Consider the following 7,140-nt stretch of genomic DNA (forward strand, 5'->3'; position numbering starts at 1 on the left):
TAAACTGTCAGAAAGAATTAGGTTTAACTTCAAAATGGCTTTCTTCCACTCTGTTGATTTTTACAAATATCTTTGTTGAAACGGAATAATTATTGAGTCGGTTGACATGAAGTAACATCATTGGATAAAGTCATGATGCAGGTGCTGAGGAAACCTTTCACTTTATGTTCAATGAGCAATTTTAGTTGAGGGATAAGCATTGACAAAACATCAGGCAGACCTCAGCTGGTCTTCTTTGAAAAATGCCCCAGAACCCTTCCTGACCATACCTGAACCTTCCTGTCCACCTGAACATTCCAGTCCACCTGAACCTTCGTATCCACCTGAAACTTCCTGTCCACCTGAACCTTCCTGTCCACCTGAACCTTCCTGTCCACCTGAACCTTCCTGTCCCCCTGAACCTTCGTATCCACCTGAACCTTCGTATCCACCTGAACCTTCCTGTCCACCTGAACCTTCCAGTCCACCTGAACCTTCGTATCCACCTGAACCTTCCAGTCCACCTGAACCTTCGTATCCACCTGAACCTTCCTGTCCACACCTGAACCTTCCTGTCCACCTGAACCTTCCTGTCCACACCTGAGCCTTCCTGTCCACCTGAACCTTCCTGCCCACCTGAACCTTCCTGTCCACCTGAACCTTCCTGTCCACACCTGAACCTTCCTGTCCCCCTGAACCTTCGTATCCACCTGAACCTTCCTGTCCACCTGAACCTTCCTGTCCACACCTGAACCTTCCTGTCCCCCTGAACCTTCGTATCCACCTGAACCTTCGTATCCACCTGAACCTTCCTGTCCACCTGAACCTTCCTGTCCACACCTGAACCTTCCTGTCCCCCTGAACCTTCCTGTCCAGCTGAACCTTCGTATCCACCTGAACCCGCCTGTCGACCTGAACCTTCCTGTCCACACCTGAACCTTCGTGTCCAGCTGAACCTTCCTGTCCACACCTGAAGTTTCGTATCCACCTGAACCTTCCTGTCCACACCTGAACCTTCGTGTCCACCTGAACCTTCATGTCCACCTGAAGTTTCGTATCCACCTGAACCTTCCTGTCCACACCTGAACCTTCGTGTCCACACCTGAACCTTCGTGTCCACCTGAAGGACCAGATCTTCGTCTGATCCAAAAAACGGTATCTCCGATGTGTGCACTCCTCCTGTGTCATGCTGCATTAAATGTTTTCCTCTATTAAGGATGGACATTCAAGATGTTTACTGCAATAGAGCTGACCTACCCCACTCTGAAATGCGTTGTTCCCCTCAGTACTGCATATGTGATGAGTGGTATCCATTTAAAATTGCAGCTTTTGAGGAAGTAAAAATAACCTCGGTGCCAGTGTTTCCAGTTGTTCCCACTTGCGATCCGAATATGCACTAAGAGCATTTACATGGGTGTTGAAAATATTATTAATAACGTTGAAAACAACACATGTTCAATCACACAAATGCCACTTTGCAGTCCCGATCTGGTTGGGCAGGGTGAATATTTTAGCAAAATATGAAACATTAATGGAAAGAAACAAATAGAGCATTATTACAGGCTGCTGCGGGGCTGGTTTAGCTCATTGGGCTAGACAGCTGTAACGCAGAACAAGGCCAGCAGCGCGGGTTCAATTCCGGTACCAGCTGAGAATTCTCCCTGTTTACCCGAACAGGTGCCAGAATGTGGCAACTAGGGGCTTTTCACAGTAACTTGGTTGCAGTGTTTTTTTAATATAAATTTTGTGTACCCAATTCATTTGTTCCAATTAAGGGGGAATTTAGCGTGGCCAATCCACCTACCCTGCACATCTTTGGGTTGCGGGGGCAAAACCCACGCAGACACGGGGAGGATGTGCAAACTCCACACGGACAGTGACCCAGAGCCGGGATCGAACCCGGGACTTCAGCGTCGTGAGGCAGCTGTGCTAACCCACTGCACCACATGCTGCCCTACCACCAAGAAAGTTATAATGAGCCACCTTCTTGAACCTCTGCAGTCTATGTTGTGTAGATACACCCACAATGCTTTTAGGTACTGAGTTCAGGGCGTCACAGTGGTGCAGTGGTTAGCGCAGCTGCCTCTCGGCGCTGAGTCCCAGGTTTGATCCCGGCCCTGGGTCACTGTCCGTGTGGAGTTTGCACACTCTCCCTGCGTCTGCGTGGGTTTCGCCCCCATAACCCAAAAAGATGTGCACGGTAGGTGGATTGGTCACACTAAATTGCCCTTAATTGGAAAAAAAGAATTGTGTACTCTAAATTTATTTTTTAAAAAGGCAGGGAGTTCCAAGACTTTTATCTAGCCATGGTGAAGGAACGGTGATATAGTTCCAAGTTAGGCTGGTGTGTGACTTGGAAGGGGATTTGCAATGGCGGTGCTCTCCTGTACCTGCTGCCCTTTCTCGAGGTGTAAGAGCTCTGTGTGGAAGAAGAGTTTGGAAGGCATTGTCAAAGCAGACTTGATAAGTTGCTGCACGCATCTTATAGATGGTACTCAATGTAACCATAGTACACTGCTGATAGAGTGGGGTCAATTTGTGAAAGGGCTACCAATCAAGCGAGCTGCTTTGTCTCGGATGGTGTCGAGCTTCTTGAGTGCTGTTGGAGCTGCACTCATCCAGGCAAGTGGGGAGTATTCCAACGCACTCATGACTTCGGCCTTGTTGGTCAGGAGGTGAGTTACTTGCCACAGGATTCCTAGCCTCTGACCTGCTTTTGTAGCCACAGTATTTATATGGCTAATCCGGTTCAGTTCCTGGTCAATGGTAACCTCTCGGATGTTGATCGTGGGGGATTCAGCGATGGCAATGCCACTAAATTTTAAGGGGCGGTGGTTAGATTCTCTCTTATTGGAGATGGTCATTGCCTGGCACTTGTGTGGCAAGAATGTAACTTGTCACTTGTCAGCCCAAGCCTGGATATTGTCCAGGTCTTGCTGCATTTGAACATGGACTGCTTCAGTGTCTAAGGAGTCACGAATGGTACTGAACATTATGCAATCAGCAACCATCCCCACTTCTGACCTTAGAAGTAAGGTAACTGATGAAGCATCTAAAGATGGTCGGGCCTAGGACACTATCCTGAGGAATTCATGCAGTGATGTCCTGGGACTGAGATGACTGACCTCCAACAACCACAACCTTTGTGCCAGGTATGACTCCAACTAGTGAAGAGTTTTCCTCGAATTCCATTGACTCGTTTAGCTAGGGCTCTTTGATGTCATACTCGATCAAATGCTGCCTTGATGTCAAGGGCAGTCACACTCGCTCACCTCTGATGTTCAGCTCTGTTGTCAATGTTTGAACCAAGGCTGTAATGAGGTCAGGAGCTGAGTGACCCTGGCGGAACCCAAACAGAGGTTATTGCTAAGTAAGTGCCACTTGATAGCATTGGGTTGGTACCTGGGACTTCGATGTTGTGGCCATTTCGGAGACATGGATAGAGCAGGGACAAGAATGGCTGTTGCAGGTTCCGGGGTTTAGGTGTTTTAGTAAGCTCAGAGAAGGAGGCAAAAGAGGGGGAGGTGTGGCGCTGCTAGTCAAAAACAGTATTACGGTGGCGGAGAGGATGCTAGATGGGGACTCTTCTTCCGAGGTAGTATGGGCTGAGGTTAGAAACAGGAAAGGAGAGGTCACCCTGTTGGGAATTTTCTATAGGCCTCCAAATAGTTCTAGGGATGTAGAGGAAAGGATGGCGAAGATGATTCTGGATAAGAGCAAAAGTAACAGGGTAGTTATTATGGGAGACTTTAACTTTCCAAATACTGACTGGAAAATATATAGTTCGAGTACATTAGATGGGTCGTTTTTTGTACAATGTGTGCAGGAGGGTTTCCTGACACAATACGTTGACAGGCCAACATGAGGAGAGGCCACATTGGATTTGGTTTTGGGTAATGAACCAGGCCAGGTGTTAGATTTGGAGGTAGGTGAGCACTTTGGGGACAGTGACCACAATTCGGTGACGTTTACGTTAATGATGGAAAGGGATAAGTATACCCCGCAGGGCAAGAGTTATAGCTGGGGGAAGGGCAATTATGATGCCATTAGACATGACTTGGGGGGGGATAGGTTGGAGAAGTAGGCTGCAAGTGTTGGGCACACTGGATATGTGGAGCTGGTTTAAGGAACAGCTACTGCGTGTTCTTGATAAGTACGTACCGGTCAGGCAGGGAGGAAGGCGTCGAGCGAGGGAACCGTGGTTTACCAAAGAAGTGGAATCTCTTGTTAAGAGGAAGAAGGAGGCCTCTGTGAAGATGAGGAGTGAAGTTTCAGTTGGGGCGCTTGATAGTTACAAGGTAGCGAGGAAGGATCTAAAGAGAGAGCTAAGACGAGCAAGATGGGGACATGAGAAGTATCTGGCAGGTAGGATGAAGGAAAACCCAAAAGCTTTCTATAGGTATGTCAGGAATAAAAGAATGACTAGGGTAAGAGTAGGGCCAGTCAAGGACAGGGATGGGAAGTTGTGTGTGGAGTCTGAAGAGATAGGCGAGATACTAAATGAATATTTTTCGTCAGTATTCACTCAGGAAAAAGATAATGTTGTGGAGGAGAATGCTGAGACCCAGGCTATTAGAATAGATGGCATTGAGGTACGTAGGGAAGAGGTGTTGGCAATTCTGGACAGGCTGAAAATAGATAAGTCCCCGGGGCCTGATGGGATTTATCCTCGGATTCTCTGGGAAGCCAGGGAAGAGATTGCTGGGCCTTTGGCTTTGATTTTTATGTCATCATTGGGTACAGGAATAGTGCCAGAGGACTGGAGGATAGCAAATGTGGTCCCTTTGTTCAAGAAGGGGAGCAGAGACAACCCTGGCAACTATAGACCGGTGAGCCTCACGTCTGTTGTGGGTAAAGTCTTGGAGGGGATTATAAGAGACAAGATTTATAATCATCTAGATAGGAATAATATGATTAGGGATAGTCAGCATGGCTTTGTGAAGGGTAGGTCATGCCTCACAAACCTTATCGAGTTCTTTGAGAAGGTGACTGAACAGGTAGACGAGGGTAGAGCAGTTGATGTGGTGTATATGGATTTCAGTAAAGCGTTTGATAAGGTTCCCCACGGTAGGCTACTGTAGAAAATACGGAGGCTGGGGATTGAGGGTGATTTAGAGATGTGGATCAGAAATTGGCTAGCTGAAAGACAGAGGATGGTGGTTGATGGGAAATGTTCAGAATGGAGTTCAGTTACAAGTGGCGTACCACAAGGATCTGTTCTGGGGCCGTTGCTGTTTGTCATTTTTATCAATGACCTAGAGGGCGCAGAAGGGTGGGTGAGTAAATTTGCAGACGACACTAAAGTCGATGGTGTTGTCGACAGTGCGGAAGGATGTAGCAGGTTACAGAGGGACATAGATAAGCTGCAGAGCTGGGCTGAGAGGTGGCAAATGGAGTTTAATGTAGAGAAGTGTGAGGTGATTCACTTTGGAAGGAATAACAGGAATGCGGAATATTTGGCTAATGGTAAAGTTCTTGGAAGTGTGGATGAGCAGAGGGATCTAGGTGTCCATGTACATAGATCCCTGAAAGTTGCCACCCAGGTTGATAGGGTTGTGAAGAAGGCCTATGGAGTGTTGGCCTTTATTGGTAGAGGGATTGAGTTCCGGAGTCATGAGGTCATGTTGCAGCTGTACAAAACTCTGGTACGGCCGCATTTGGAGTATTGCGTACAGTTCTGGTCACCGCATTATAGGAAGGACGTGGAAGCTTTGGAGCGGGTGCAGAGATTTACCAGGATGTTGCCTGGTATGGAGGGAAAATCTTATGAGGAAAGGCTGATGGACTTGAGGTTGTTTTCGTTAGAGAGAAGGTTAAGAGGAGACTTAATAGAGGCATACAAAATGATCAGGGGGTTAGATAGGATGGACAGTGAGAGCCTTCTCCCGCGGATGGAAATGGCTAGCACGAGGGGACATAGCCTTAAACTGAGGGGTAATAGATATAGGACAGAGGTCAGAGGTAGGTTCTTCACGCAAAGAGTGGTGAGGCCGTGGAATGCCCTACCTGCTACAGTAGTGAACTCGCCAACATTGAGGGCATTTAAAAGTTTATTGGATAAACATATGGATGATAATGGCATAGTGTAGGTTAGATTGCTTTTGTTTTTTGACTTCCCATGTCGGTGCAACATTGTGGGCCGAAGGGCCTGTACTGCGCTGTATCATTCTATGTTCTATGTTCATTGTTGATGACCCCTTCCATGACTTTACTGATGATGTGGAGGTGCCGGCGTTGGACTAGGGTGAGCACAGTAAGAAGTCTTATAACACCAGGTTAAAGTCCAACAGGTTTGTTTCGAGTCACTAGCCTTCGGAGCACTGCTCCTTCCTCAGGTGAAGGAGCTGCACTCTGAAAGCTAGTGATTCAAAACAAACCTGTTGGACTTTAACCTGGTGTTGTAAGACTTCTTACTGTGACTTTACTGATGATTGAGAGTAGACTTATAGGATGGCAATTAGTCGGGTTGGATTTGTCCTGCTTTTTGGGCAGAGGACATACCTGGGCAATGTTCCACATTGCCGGGTAGACACCAGTGTTGTAGCTGTACTGGAACAGCTTGGCTAGGGGCACGACCAGTTCTGGAGCACAAGTTTCAGTCCTATTGCCGGAATATTGTCAGGGCCCATAGCCTTTGCCTTCTCCAGTTCCTTCAGCCATTTCTTGATATCAAAGGGGTGAATCAAATTGGCTGGAGACTGGCATCTGGGATGCTGGGGACCTCTTGAGGAGACAAAGATGGATCACCCACTCGGCACTTCTGGCTGAAGATAATTGCGAATACTTCATTCATTAAAAGTAAATTTAGAGTACCCAATTATTTTTTTCCAATTAAGGGCCGATTTAGCGTGGCCAATCCACCTAGTTTGCACATTTTTGGGTTGGGAGGGTGAGACCCACGCAGACACGGGGAGAATGTGCAAACTCCACACAGACAGTGACCCGGGGCCCGGATCGAACGCAGGTCCTTGGCACCATGAGGCAGCAGTGCTAACCACTTCATCACCGTACTGCCCCGTTATTGCAAATACTTCAGCCTTACCTTTTCCACAGATGTGCTGGGCTCCTCCATCGTTGAGGATGGGGATATCTGTGGAGCCTCCTCCTCCAGTGAGTTGTTTTGTCCACCACCATTCACGGCTGGTTGTGGCAGGACTTCAG

The sequence above is a fragment of the Scyliorhinus torazame genome, chromosome 17, assembly GCF_047496885.1.
Source record: "Scyliorhinus torazame isolate Kashiwa2021f chromosome 17, sScyTor2.1, whole genome shotgun sequence".
Lineage (NCBI taxonomy): Eukaryota > Metazoa > Chordata > Chondrichthyes > Carcharhiniformes > Scyliorhinidae > Scyliorhinus > Scyliorhinus torazame.